The sequence below is a fragment of the Hyla sarda genome, chromosome 12, assembly GCF_029499605.1.
Source record: "Hyla sarda isolate aHylSar1 chromosome 12, aHylSar1.hap1, whole genome shotgun sequence".
Classification (NCBI taxonomy): domain Eukaryota; kingdom Metazoa; phylum Chordata; class Amphibia; order Anura; family Hylidae; genus Hyla; species Hyla sarda.
Window position 1 is genome coordinate 82,494,438 of NC_079200.1, and position 15,097 is coordinate 82,509,534.

Genomic DNA, 15,097 nt, shown 5'->3' on the forward strand with positions numbered 1-15,097 from the left:
AGATCCATTTTAATCCGTTATAGTCCGTTATTAATAACGGATGTTATTTTGTGACGGGAGAATGAACGGAAGAAATAGTGCATGCACTATTTCTTCCGTTACTATCTTCCATCACAAAATATCCTCCGTTATTAATAACGGACTATAACGGATTAAAACGGATAATGTAAAAATCCCATAGACTATAATGGGATTTTCTAACGGACGTATGGGATTTTCTAACGGACGTTTAATGGCAGATTTTCAGGGTTTTCATAACGGAACATCAAACGGATTTTTAAAATGGATGAATTTTATAGTGTGAAAGCAGCCTAAGTCTGGTAACATGGGTAGGCAAAACAGGCAATGGGAACGCTTTCTCTTAGGCAAAGTGCACTGAAGATCCGGCAGGGAAGTGTGGGAGGTGCAGGGACTTTATTAGTTAGTGTCAGGTGCATACAGTAATTAAGGGCGTACTGGCCCTTTAAATCTCAGACATCCGTCGCGCTCGCCCTGGGCCGAGACACAGGAGCGGAAGCGGCAGCAGTACTGGGTGAGTGACAGGCCGGGATTGGCATGTGGGTGCGTCCCGCGATGTGCATCCCGGCCCCGCCGGGAGTAAGAACAATGCGCTCACGGCCAACATGTGTGGCCGGAGCTCAGGCAGTAACAGCATGGGTTGCGATGTGTTATGGCTGAGGTGAAGTGGATCCACTGTACCTGTGTGGATGATGATGTCGGCCGTACCAGGGAGCGGAGTCTAAGGTGCTGCTGGTTTTAACCAGAGCCTGCCGCATAGCGGGATGGACTTGCTGCGGCAGGCAGCACCCAGGTTGCTACCCCTGATATGACTCGCCCACACAGGCTGCCGAGGTGTAACGTGGCACAGGAAGGATGAGACAACTCGTAGTCAGGACAGGCAGGAGGTCAGGGCTGGCGGCACTGTAGCAAGGTCAGGTCACGTAGCAAGAGGTCAGAAGGCAGGCGGCAGAGGAGCAAGGTCGGGAAACATAGCAAATGTCAGATACACGGCTAGGCAAGACACTTTCTCTAAGGCAATGATGGTACAAAGATCCAGTAAGGCATTAGAGAAAGTGCTGGCACTTATAACTTCACTAATTAGCAAAACAAATTAAGGGTGTACTGGGCCTTTAAGTTTCTGAGAGCCGGTGCATACGTGCCCTAGGAAGCTTTTTCTTGTCTGCCTGAGACTTCATGCGGGAAGAGACAAGAGCTAAAGAGCATAGAGTATCCTGCCAAATGGCTTAGAAGTCCCGAACCAGAATATCAACTGCTGGTACTCCAGAAGAGGCAGGTAGAGGAAGAGGAGAACGAGGATGACGACCGTATACAACAAAGAACAGAGAGGTTCTTGTAGACTCGGAATCTCGGTTGTAGGAGAACTCTGCCCAGGATAACAGTTTGGACCAATTGTCCTGCCAGGCATAAACGAAATGGCGAAGATACTTCCCAAGAATTTGGTTCACCCACTCTACCTGGCCGTTGGTTTCAGGGTGATATGCCGATGAAAAGTCCAATCTGACCTTGAGGCGAGGACAGAGGACCCGTCAAAATTTGGAGATGAAATTAACCCCTCTGTCAGAGACGATGTGAAGCTGTAAACCATGCAGACGGAAAATATATTGGAGGAATTGATCTGCCAACTGAGGAGCCGAGGGAAGTCCAGCCAGTGGAATAAAATGAGCCATCTTAGAGAATCGATCAACGACCACCCAAATGGCTGTGCAACTGGAGGAGGACGGCAGATCAGTGATGATGTCCATGGCTATGTGGGTCCAAGGACACTCAGGGACGGGCAGAGATAGCGCAGGAACGGAAAAAGTCAGCAACATCATGCTCCAGGTTCGGCCACCAGTAATGAAGGGAGATGAGCAAAATAAACTTTCGAATTCCTGGGTGCCCGGACAGAAAAGAGGAGTGTCCCCAGTTCAGCACCTTACCTCTAAAGGGAGTTGGTACAAAAGTCTTTCCTTGATTGGAGACACAATATGACGAAGCATAGAATCCTGGCCCACCACATCGGAGGCTCTGGAGAGTGCATTGGCTCAGACATTCTTGTGCGTCGGACGGAAATGAATGAGGAAATTAAACCAAGAAAAGTGATCTGGCCTGCCGGTGGTTAGGACGTAGTGGGGACTGTAAGTAGAGAAGATTTTTATGGTCCATATAGATATTGACAGAAAGAGCTGACCTAACAGGTGACGCCATTCTTCCAGGGCGAGTTTAATGGCTAAGAGCTCACGATCTCTGACGGTATAGTTCCTCTCAGCAGGAGAAAATGTTTTCGAGAAGAATCCGCAGGTCACGGTTTTGCCCTTGGAGGATTTCTTGTTTAAGACTGCTCCGGCCCCTACAGAAGAGGCATCCACCTCAAGGAAGAAGGGCTTGTCGTGGTCAGGTCTCGTCAGGATGTATGCGGTGGCAAAAGCCGACTTCAACCGAGAGAATGCTTCTTCTGCTGCAGATGGCCAGGACTTGGGATTAGCTCCCTTCTTGGTAAGTGCCACTATTGGAGCTACCAGGGTAGAGAAGTGAGGAACAAACTGCTGATAGAAGTTGGCAAAGCCAAGGAAGCAGTGAACGGACCGCAGGCCCGAAGGTTGAGGCCAGTTTAGGACCAAAGACAGTTTATCAGGGTCCATCCGGAGACATTGGTTGGAAACAATATAGCAGAGGAATGGCAGACTGGTCTTCTCAAAGAGGCATTTCTCAAGCTTGACATAGAGGCAGTTGTGCCGAAGGCGTCGCAGGACCTGTCGCACATGAGTGCGATGAACCTCTAAGTTGGGTGAGAAGATCAAGATGTCGTCCAAGTACACCACAACGCAAGTGTAAAGGAGGTTCCGAAAGATATTGTTAACAAACTCCTGAAAAACAGACGGGGCATTACAGAGGCCAAAAGGTATCAAAAGGTACTCATAATGCCCATCACTAGTATTAAAAACCATCTTCCACTTGTCTCCTTCCCGGATAACCTAATAAGGTTATACGCCCCTCGCAAGTCCAACTTGGTGTAAATCTTGGCTCCCAGTAGGCGATCAAACAGTTCAGAGATAAGTGTAAGGTGGTACCGGTTCTTGATGGTGATCTTATTAAGTTCCCGGTAATCAATGCAGGGACGGAGAGAACCATCCTTTTTCTCTACAAGGAAAAAACCAGCTTCGGCAAGAGCGGTAGACCTCCGAATGATTATCACTGATGTATTCTGACATGGCGTGAGTCTCAGGAGCCGACAAAGGATATATTCTTCCCTGAGGGGGCGAAGAACCAGGCAGAAGATCAATTGGACAATCGTAGGATCGATGTGGAGGAAGACTCTCTGCTTGCTTCTCGCAAAACACATCAGCGAAGTCTTGATACAGGGTTGGCAGACCCGGCTGAGAGGGACAAGGAATAGGATGCTTCAGTTGAATAGTCACCAGACAGTGGTTCCAGCAATCTTGACCCCAACGGGAGACTTTCCCGGAGCGCCAATCAAGAACCGGGGTTGGGTGTTGCAGCCACGGCAGACCGAGGAGAACCGCGGAAGAACAGTGAGGAAGCACATAGAACTTGATCCACTCCTTGTGCATAGCGTCCACTTGTATCTTCAGAGGTTAACTGATAAACCTCACTGCGGAATTCAGGCACTCTCCATTGATAGTAGAGATGTACAGAGGCCTTGCGAGCTGTGTGACTGGAAGATGAAATTCATGGACTAGAGAGGAATCCACAAAGTTCCCTGCTGAATCTGAGCCCACAAGAGCAGAAACAGGGAACGAGGAACCAGACGAGGAGAAGAGCTGGACTGGCATGTATAAGCGAGGAGAGGGAGTATTCACACCTAGGGACGCCTCTCCCACATGCCCTAGGTGCGTGCGTTTCCCAGCCGCTAAGACCTAAGAGGGCAGGTATTGCCAAACTGCTCTGGACTGGCACAGTACAGGCACAGATTGTCTTCTCGACAGCATGACCTCTCTTGTGGAGAAGGTGAACTCGATCCACTTGCATGGAGTGGCAAAGAAGTAGGCAGAGGTGGCCACTGAAAGACTGGAGCCAAACGGGGAAGATAACGTGGACGGGCAGGTTCACGTTCTTGACGGAGCTCCTCTTGCCTCTCAGCAAAATGCACATCAATGCGGGTAGCCAGCAGAATCAATTCAGACGTACAAGATGGTGGGTCCCGCGTGGCCAGGGCATCCTTTACCCTACTAGATAGTCCCTTCTTGAAGGTGGCACACAGGGCTTGTCACGTCCTGGGCATGAGCGCTCTCTTCCTTCCCTCTCCTCCTCTGCCGGCTGGGCTGGGATTCACATCGTGGGACGCGCCCGCATGCGAGTCCCAGTCCGTCACTTACCTCCGCTCTCCACACTGCCTTCTTCTCTCTCTCTCAGTGCCAGCTCGCGTGCATTGGAGCTCTTAGATTTAAAGGGCCAGTATGCCCTTAATTATTGTTTCCACCTGCACCTCACTTCTAAGTTTCTGCACCTCCCTTTACTCCCTGCCGGATCTTTGTTGCTCTAGTGCCTAGTGAAAGCGTTTTCTGTGTTGCCTTACCATGTTCCAGACCCTTGTATTCCGTGACCTGACCTTGCTCCTTGCCAACAGCCTATTGACCTTCTGCTACTTTCCTGACTACGATCCTGTGCCGCCAGCCTTGACCTCCTGGTATCCCTTCTGTACCTCGCGTCACCTCAGCCGCATATGTGGTAGAGTCGTGCCAGGGAACGGCCCGTGTCATCTGCCACACAGGTCCAGTGGATCTACTACCACCGTGTGAGTCCTGCTTTCTGCCGTGAGACTTTACAGGACTGCATAATTCCAGTCCAATTCAGAAGCTAGGGTACGGAATGGGACCGCATAGTCGCCAACGGAGGAATCCCCTTGACGGAGATTCAGGAGCGCGGTTTCTGCCGAGGAAGAACGTGCTGGCTCCTCGAAGACACTGCGGAATTCCGACAGGAAAGCTTGCAGATTGGACGTCACAGGGTCTCCTTTATCACAGAGAGGGGTCGCCCAGGCCAGACCCTTACCGGAAAGAAGGCTCACCACAAAAGCCACTTTAGCACACTCAGATGGGAACTGATCAGACAAGAGTTCCACGTGCATAGAGCACTGGGTAACGAAGCCTCTGCACAATTTAGGGTCCCCTTCATACTTGGTGGGCAGAGACAAATTAAGCTTGGGACCAGGAGATACCCCCAAAAGTTGCCGCCCCCAAAGGAGCTGCAGGAGCGGGTTGTCACTGTTGTTGTTGCTGCTGTTGCTGTATGGTGAGGAGCTGCTGCATCATGGTGGACAGCTGATTCAGCTGCTGAGCCTGTTGAGCCAGCTGTTGTGACTGTTGAGCCACAATTGAGGAGAGATCCTTGACACTTGGCAGTGCCACGTTGGCGAAATCCATGGCCGGATTTTACTGTTACGACTGAGGTGAAGTGGATCCGCTGTACCTGTGTGGATGATGTGGGCTGTACCAGGGAGCGGAGTCTAAGGTGCTGCTGGTTTTCAGAGCCTGCCGCAAGGAGGGATGGACTTGATGTGGCAGGCGACAACCAGGTCACTACCCCTGATACGACTCGTCCAAACAGGCTGCCTAGGTGTAACGTGGCACAGGAAGGATGAGACAACTCGTAGTCAGGACAGGCAGGAGGTCAGGGCTGGCGGCACTGTAGCAAGGTCAGGTCCCATAGCAAGAGGTCAGAAGGCAGGCAGCACTGTAGCAAGGTTGGGAAACGTAGCAAAGGTCATGTACATGGCAAGGCAAGACACAAATGAACGCTTTTTCTAAGAAAATGATGGCACAAAGATCCGGCAAAGATCCGGTAAAGATCCGGCAAGTGCTGGCACTTATAACTTCACTAATTAGCAAAACCAATTAAAGGGGTACTCCGCCCCTAGACATCTTATCCCCTATCCAAAGGATAGGGGATAAGATATCAGATCGCCGCGGTGCCGCTGCTGGGGAGCCCTGGGATCCCCGCTGCAGCACCGCGCTATCATTACAGCACAGAGCGAGTTTGCTCTGCACGTAATGACACGTAATACAGGGGCCGGAGCATCGTTACGTCACGGCTCCGCCCCCGTGATGTCACAGCCCGCCCCTTTCAATACAAGTCTATGGGAGAGGGGGCGCGGTGGTCGTCACGCCCCCTGCCATTGACTTGAATTAAGGGACGGGCCGTGATGTCACGAGGGGCAGAGCCATGACGTCACGTGGCTCCGTCCCCTGTATCGCCCGTCATTACGCACAGAGCAAACTCGCTCTGTGCTGTAATGATAGCGCGGTGCTGCAGCGGGGATCCCAGGGCTCCCCAGCAGCGGCACCGCGGCGATCTGACATCTTAGGGGATAGGATGTCTAGGGGCGGAGTACCCCTTTAAATGTACTGGCCCTTTAAATTTCTAAGAGCCGCCGCACTCATGCCCTAGGAAGCAGTCATGCGCACGCCAGCATACAGAGGAAGCAGTAGCGAGGCAGGGTGAGTTACCTGCCGGCGGACACCTAACATGATGTATAGCTTAAGGAACCTGTGCTATGTATTGTATTGCCATGCTTTGTGTATAATTAATTTTATAACTTATACTGACTGAACGATCACAAAAGCTCTTTCAATAACTGGGAGCAGGAATGACATTTGATTATTAAAAAATAAAAAAAGCCAGTTCACAAAAGACACATTGTTTGGACAACTAAAAGATAATGGGGAGAGTTTATATAGCATAAGAGAGCTGACAGGTTCCCTTTAAAATGAAATCTTCTATAGACTAGGTAACACACAATTTGTCATATACTAATGTGAATCCAGGTAGAAAAAAAAGACATGGCCGCACATCCACCATTTGTATTATGATCTAATTGCTTCTCAGCATAATTTCAAAAACTAACAGGTTGTTAGTATACATTTTGATCAAAAGGTACAAAGCCCACTCGCCACGTCAAGGCCACCTATTAAGAGTGGGTCCCTAACGTCCCTAGCATAAAATGGCATAGCACTGGGCGGCGTCCACCACCGCCGTGACACCAGTGCCCACAGGGGGAACGACCCACTGGCAGAGCGGCCCCAGTGCCACTCAAACCAGTCTCCGGGCCGCACCCCCCACAGACACGGTGCCGCGGCAGCAACGGACGCCGCACAGCACCACACCAGTGTAAACAAGGTGTAACGGCACACTTACCATGTGCTCCCAGTCAGACTGCAATGCAGCAGTGCTAACCACTGAGCCACCATGCTGCCCTTAGCATGCATCTGCTAGGCATGGTTGCTAAAATGGACAGAGATGTCAGCAGAGAGCACTGTACTCGTGATGTCATCGGTGTTCCAAAAAGAAAGGAATTTCCTCTGTAGCATTCAGCAGCTAATAAGTACTGGAAGGATTAAGATTTTTTAATAGAAGTAATGTACAAATATGTTTAACTTTCTGCCACCAGTTGATTTAAAAGAAAAAAGGTTTTCACCGGAGTACCCCTTTAACCCCTTCCCGACCTATGACATACCTGTACGTCATGGGTGGCAAGGTGTTCCCGACCCATGACATACAGGTACGTCATGGACATTACTGCCGCTACTCGCGGCATCCCGCAGCGCCCGGAAAGATGGTGGCTATCACTGATAGCCAGCCATCTTACCGTGCGACCACGGGGGGTTTCGTCCCCCACCCCCCCCAGCGATCGCTGCTATCAGCTGGTCAAATCTGACTAGCTGATAGCAGCGTTTCGCTATGAAAATACTTAGCAGCGCGGTGTGTGAGTCCCGATCACGGGGATCGGGACACACACCGCTCTGCTAAGTGTCCCTGACCCGTCCCCCGGCGTCACTTACCCGGCCATGCGGTGTCCCGAGCGGTCCCGGCGTCCTCCGTGCGGTCCCGACGTCCTCCAGGCGGTCCCGGCTGCGCTGCGTCCCGGAGGTGAGTTTCCGGCAGCAGTGCAGCATCTTCATTGGCAGCAGTGAGATCGCCGTAAAGCGATCTCACTGCTGCCTCTGAGAGTTTCAAAACTGCAACTCCCAGCATGCCCAGACAGCCTTTGGCTTTCTGGGCATGCTGGGAGTTGTAGTTTTGCAACATCTGGAGGTCCACAGTTTGGAGACCACTGTGTAATGGTCTCCAATCTGTGCTCTTCCAGATGTTGCAAAACTACAAATCTCAGCATGCTCAGTCTGTCCAGGCATGCTGGGAGTTGTAGTTCTCTAACATCTTGAAGAGCATAGATTGGAGACCATTATACAGTGGTCTCCAAACTGTGGACCTCCAGATGTTGCAAAACTACAACTCCCAGCATGCCCAGACTGCCCAAGCATGCTGGAAGTTGTAGTTCGGCAACATCTGATCCTTCAGATATTGCCGAACTACAACTTCCAGCATGCCTTGGCAGTCTGGGCATGCTGGGAGTTGTAGTTTTGCAACATTTGGAGGCACACTAGTTGGGAAACATTGTCCGTTTCCTACCTCAGTGCCTCCAGCTGTTGCAATTGTTGCAAAACTATAACTCCCAGCATGCACTGACAGACCATGCATGCTGGGAGTTGTAGTTTTGCAACAGCTGGAGGCACACTGGTTTGGAAACACTAAGTTTGGTTGCAAAACACTTGAAAGTTTATTACTTAACTTAGTGTTTCCAAACCAGTGTTCCTCCAGCTGTTGCAAAACTACAACTCCCAGCATGCACGGACAGCCAAAGGGCATGCTCGGAGTTTGCAACAGCTGGATGTTTGCCCCCTCCCCCCAATGTGAATGTACAGGGTGCACTCACATCGGCGGAGGTTTACAGTGAGTGCTGCAAGTTTGAGATGGCGCAAATTTTGCGCTGCAGCTCAAATTTCCAGCGGCAAACTGGCTGTGAACCTCTGCCCATGTGACTGTACCCTAAAAACACTACACTAACACTAACCTAAAATAAAAAGTAAAAAACACTACATACACACCCCTACACAGCCCCCCTCCCCCCAAAAAATGAAAAACGTCTGGTACGCTACTGTTTCCAAAACGGAGCCTCCAGCTGTTGCAAAATAATAACTCCCAGTATTGCCGGACAGCCATTGACTGTCCAGGCATGCTGGGAGTTTTGCAACAGCTGGAGGCACCCTGTTTGGGAATCACTGGCGTAGAATACCCCTATGTCCACCCCTATGCAAATCCCTAATTCAGGCCTCAAATGCGCATGGCGCTCTCTCACTTTGGAGCCCTGTCGTATTTCAGGGCAACAGTTTTGGGACACATATGGGGTATCGCCGTACTCGGGAGAAATTGCCTTACACATTTTGGGGGGCTTTTTCTTCTTTAACCCCTTATGAAAAGGTGAAGTTGGGGTCTACACCAGCATGTTAGTGTAAAAAAATAAATTTTTTACACTGACATGCTGGTGTTGCCCTATACTTTTCATTTTCACAAGAGGTAAAAGGGAAAAAAGACCCTCTAAATTTGTAATGCAATTTCTCCTGAGTACGGAGATACCCCATATGTGGGCACAAAGTGCTCTGGGGGCGCACAACAAGGCCCAGAAGGGAGAGTGCACCATGTACATTTGAGGCGATTGGCACAGGGGTGGCTGATTGTTACAGCAGTTCTGACAAACGCAAAACAATAAATATCCATATGTGACCCCATTTTGGAAACTACACCCCTCACGGAATGTAATAAGGGGTGCAGTGAGCATTTACACCACACTGGTGTATGACAGATTTTTGGAACAGTGGTCTGTGAAAATGAAAAATAAAATTTTTGATTTGCACAGTCCACCGTTTCAAATATCTGTCAAACGCCAGTGGGGTGTAAATGCTCACTGCACCCCTTATTACATTCCATGAGGGGTATAGTTTCCAAAATGGGGTCACATGTGGGGGGGTCCACTGTTCTGGCACCATAGGGGCTTCCTAAATGGGACATGCCCCCCAAAAACCCTTTCAGAAAAACTCACTCTCCAAAATCCCATTGTCGCTCCTTCCCTTCTGAGCCCTCTACTGCGCCCACCGAACATTTTACATACGCATATGAGGTATTTCCTTACTCGAGAGAAATTGGGTTACAAATTTTAGGGTGATTTCTCTCCTTTTACCTCTTGTAAAAATTAAAAAATTGGATCTACAAGAAAATGCGAGTGTAAAAAATGAAGATTTAGAATTTTCTCCTTCACTTTGCTGCTATTCCTGTGAAACACCTAAAGGGTTAAAACACTTACTGAATGTCATTTTGAATACTTTGGGGGGTGCAGTTTTTATAATGGGGTCATTTATGGGGTATTTCTAATATGAAGATCCTTAAAATCCACTTCCAACCTGAACTGGGCCCTGAAAAATTACGATTTTGAAAATCTTGAGAAAAATTGGAAAATTGCTGCGGAACTTTGAAGCCCTCTGATGTCTTCCAAAAGTAAAAACTTGTCAATTTTTTAATGCAAACACAAAGTAGACATATTGTATATGTGAATCAATATGTAATTTATTTGGAATATCCATTTTCCTTTCAAGCAGAGACTTTCAAAGTTAGAAAAATGCTAAATTTTCAAAATTTTCATGAAATTTTTAGATTTTTTACCAAGAAAGGATACAAATATCAGTGAAATTTTACCGATAAAATAAAGTAGAATATGTCACGAAAAAACAATCTCGGAACCAGAATGATAAGTAAAAGCATTCCAAAGTTATTAATGTTTAAAGTGACAGTGGTCAGATTTTCAAAAAATGCCCAGGTCATGAAGGTGAAAATGGGCTGGGTCATGAAGGGGTTAACTGTCTGCATGCCGGGTTTTGCAGCAACCAACATTACTTTCTGGATGCATTACATTTTTTGTTAATGAGTGTATGTGTATATATATATATATATATATATATATATATATATATATATATATATACAATAAGCATTTTCTTGCTTATATTTTTCTATCTTGGTAAAAGTAATTTTCTTGATGGAACGTAAACCATTCACTGCAGAGACGGTGACAGAGCCTGAGATGTCTTGGCATTATTCCTGGTTTGGGTAAAGAAATTGCTTAGCCTTTACCTCATCCTTCCAGATTGTGTAACTTGTGATCCTGTAGATTAATGATCCATTTTTATAAGGGTCTCTTTCTTTTCCCCAAAAACAAGTGGTGGATGGGGGACACATTTTGATCAAAAAGTGTGCTAAGAGCCTCCGTTTTTTGACCAAGAGTGCTGATGCAACCATCTTTTTTGTATACTGTACTATAACAAACTACAGATCATGGCCCTAAAAATTAGCTCTCACACATCCCTGAATATGAACAAATAAGAAAGTTAGAGGTGGTCAAAATAGGGCAATTTTAAATGTACTGGTTTTGTAAAAAGTTTGAGATTTTTTAAAAGCAGTACAATAATAGAAATGTATGTAACCATGGGTATCATTTTAATCATCTTGAGAATAAAAAAATATGTTATTTTTACCGTAAAGTGTACAGCCTGAAAATGAAACTCCCCTACCTATGGGAGCTATAACACTGCAAAAAAAAAGTTTAAAAAAAAGTGAATAAACATCATTTAACCCCTTCCCTATTAAAAGTTTGAATCACCCCCCTTTTCCCATAAAAAAAAAAAACACAGTATAAATAAAAATAAACATATATGGTATCGCCGCGTGTGGAAATGTCCGAATTATAAAAATATATCGTTAATTAAACTGCACGGTCAATGGCGTGCGCGCAAAAAAATTCCAAAGTCCAAAATAGTGCATTTTTGGTCACTTTTTATATCATGAAAAAATGAATAAAAAGATCAATAAGTCCTATCAATGCAAAAATGGTACCGTTAAAAACTTCAGATCACGGCGCAAAAAATGAGCCCTCATGCCGCCCCATACACGGAAAAGTAAAAAAGTTATAGGGGTCAGAAGATGACAATTTTAAACGTATAAATTTTCCTGCATGAAGTTATGATTGTTTCCAGAAGTACAACAAAATCAAACCTATATAAGTAGGGTATCATTTTAACCGTATGGACCTACAGAATAAAGAGAAGGTGTCATTTTTACCGAAAAATGTACTACGTAGAAACGGAAGCCCCAAAAAGGGCGTTTTTTTCCAATCTTGTATCACAATGATTTTTTTTTCCGTTTCACCGTAGATTTTTGGGCACAATGTCTGACGTCATTACAAAGAAGAATTGGTGGCGCAAAAAATAAGCCATAATATGGATTTTTAGGTGCAAAATTTAAAGAGTTATGATTTTTTAAAGGCAAGGAGCAAAAAACAAAAATGCAAAAACGGAAAAAACCCCGGTCCTTAAGGGGTTAAAAACACACACATTAACCCCTTCCCAAATTCCATATAAAAAATATATAAACATAATAAAAATAAATATATGTGGTATCGCCGCTTGCGTAAATGTCCGAACTATAAAAATATATAATTAATTAAACCGCATGGGCAATGGCATAGGCGCAAAAAAATTCCAAAGTCCAAAATAGCGTATTTTTGGTCACCTTTTAAATCATAAAAAAAGGAATAAAAAGCGATGAAAAAGTCCGATCAAAACAAAAATGGTACTGATTAAAACGGTATAAATTTTTGTGCATGTAGTTATGATTTTTTCCAAAAGTACGACAAAATCAAACCTATATAAGCAGGGTATCATTTTGATCATATGGACCTACAGAATGAAGATAAAGTGTCATTTTTACTGAAAAATGTACGGCGTAGAAATGGAAGCCCCCAAAATGTACAAAATTGTGTTTTTTCTTCAATTTTGTCGCACAATTATTTTTTTCACGTTTTGTCGTAGAAAAATAAGTCCTCATATGGATTTTTAGGCGCAATATTAAAAGCGTTATGATTTTTAAAAGGTAAGGAGGAAAAAACGAAAGTGCAAGAACGGAAAAACGCTTGGTCCTTAAGGGGTTAATATGTTTTATGAAGAACCTTGTAAAAAATAGGACATTTGACCCAGATTTCCTGTTTGGCTAAGCATATATAAAGCTGTTCTGTGTGTAATAGCTGTATGGACTTGATGGAGATAGCATTTTAGCTTTTGAAACGTGTTGTTAAATAAGGAACTTCTTAAAACAGATTCATGTGCAACACACCCATACATGGCTTACTTTTCCTGTATCTACATTTATTGGTCTGTATAAATTGTAAAAAAAAATTATAAAAAATGTAAAATTCAAAAATGGTGTTAAGGGGACCATACCCCCTTCCCCACCCACATCGCTAATGCAGTCTAAACTTGTAAATACTTTTTTTAAATTCTGGACCCAGACATATTGGCTTCATAAATTCCCCCCCTCACTGTTTTTTTATTATTATTTTTTTTTCAATTTGTCACAAATCTACACCAGCCCAGACCTGGCTTACAAAACTGAAGTGATTTTATCATTTTTTGCTTATATGAGCCTAATTTATCACCCCCCCCCCCCCCCCCCCCCCCCTGTGATAGTATGATAAATATGTTGCAAATAAGCAAAATCTAAGCAAAATTTAATGACTTTTAAAACACTCTTTCCAAAAACAACAATGATAAATGTCTCTCTATATGCTTATGAATGTGCTGAACGTGTTCCCTTTTAAACTATGCTTGGTACATTGTATGGATATTGCAGCTGTACGTTGTGGTGTACGTCGGCATCCCTGTCTCTTAGGCTACCAACGTATAGCAAACGATTTGCATTGTAACATAGTGACATAGTTTATAAGGTTAAAAAAAGGCATGAGTCTATTGATTTCAACCTAAAACTCTACTGTGTTGATCCAGAGGAAGGCAAAAAACCCATGAGGCTGATGCAAATTTCTCCATAACAGAGGAAAAAATTTTTCCAGACTCCAATATGGCGATCAGAATAAATCCCTGGATAAACGTTCTATCCCTATAAATCTACTATCCATAACCTCTTATGTTATATTCTTCCAGAAAAACATCCAGGCAAGACATCACAGTCAGCCATCACAACATCATGTGGTAGAGAGTTCCATAGTCTCACTGCTCTTACAGTAAAGAATCCCCGTCAGTGATGATGGTGAAACCTTCTTTCCTCTAGATGTAGAGGATGCCCCCTCATGGTTACTGGCCTAGGAATGAAAAGATCACTAGAAAGATCTCTGTATTCTCCATTCATATATTTGTACATTGTGATCAGATCGGCCCTAAGATGTCTTTTCTCTAAACTAAGCAATGCCAAGCTTGATAACCTGTCTTTGTCCTGTAATCCTCCCATACCATTATTTATCCTTGTCGTCCTCCTCTGCACCCTCTCCAGTTCGCCCATGTCCTTCTTATATACAGGTGCCCAGAATTGGACACAATACTCCATATGCGGTCTGACTAATGATTTATACAGATGCAAAAACTATGTTCCTGTCATGAGTTAACTTTTAACCTACTAGGGGTGGATCTATAGGGTGTGCAGTGGTGGAGTGCAGTTATAAAGGGGACCTGAGACATGATATAACTGCAGAATAGTGACAGGAGTATAAGACATAACTGCTGAATAGTGACAGGAGTATAAGACATAACTGCAGAATAGTGACAGGAGTATAAGACATGACTGCAGAATAGTGACAGGAGTATAAGACATGATATAACTGCAGAATAGTGACAGGAGTATAAGACATAACTGCAGAATAGTGACAGGAGTATAAGACATAACTGCAGAATAGTGACAGGAGTATAAGACAGAACTGCAGAATAGTGACAGGAGTATAAGACATGATATAACTGCAGAATAGTGACAGGATTATAAGACATAACTGCAGAATAGTGACAGGAGTATAAGACATAACTGCAGAATAGTGACAGGAGTATAAGACAGAACTGCAGAATAGTGACAGGAGTATAAGACATAACTGCAGAATAGTGACAGGAGTATAAGACATAACTGCAGAATAGTGACAGGAGTATAAAACATAACTGCAGAATAGTGACAGGAGTATAAGACATGACTGCAGAATAGTGACAGGAGTATAAGACATAACTGCAGAATAGTGACAGGAGTATAAGACATAACTGCAGAATAGTGACAGGAGTATAAGACAGAACTGCAGAATAGTGACAGGAGTATAAAATATAACTGCAGAATAGTGACAGGAGTATAAGACATAACTGCAGAATAGTGACAGGAGTATAAGACATGACTGCAGAATAGTGACAGGAGTATAAGACATGACTGCAGA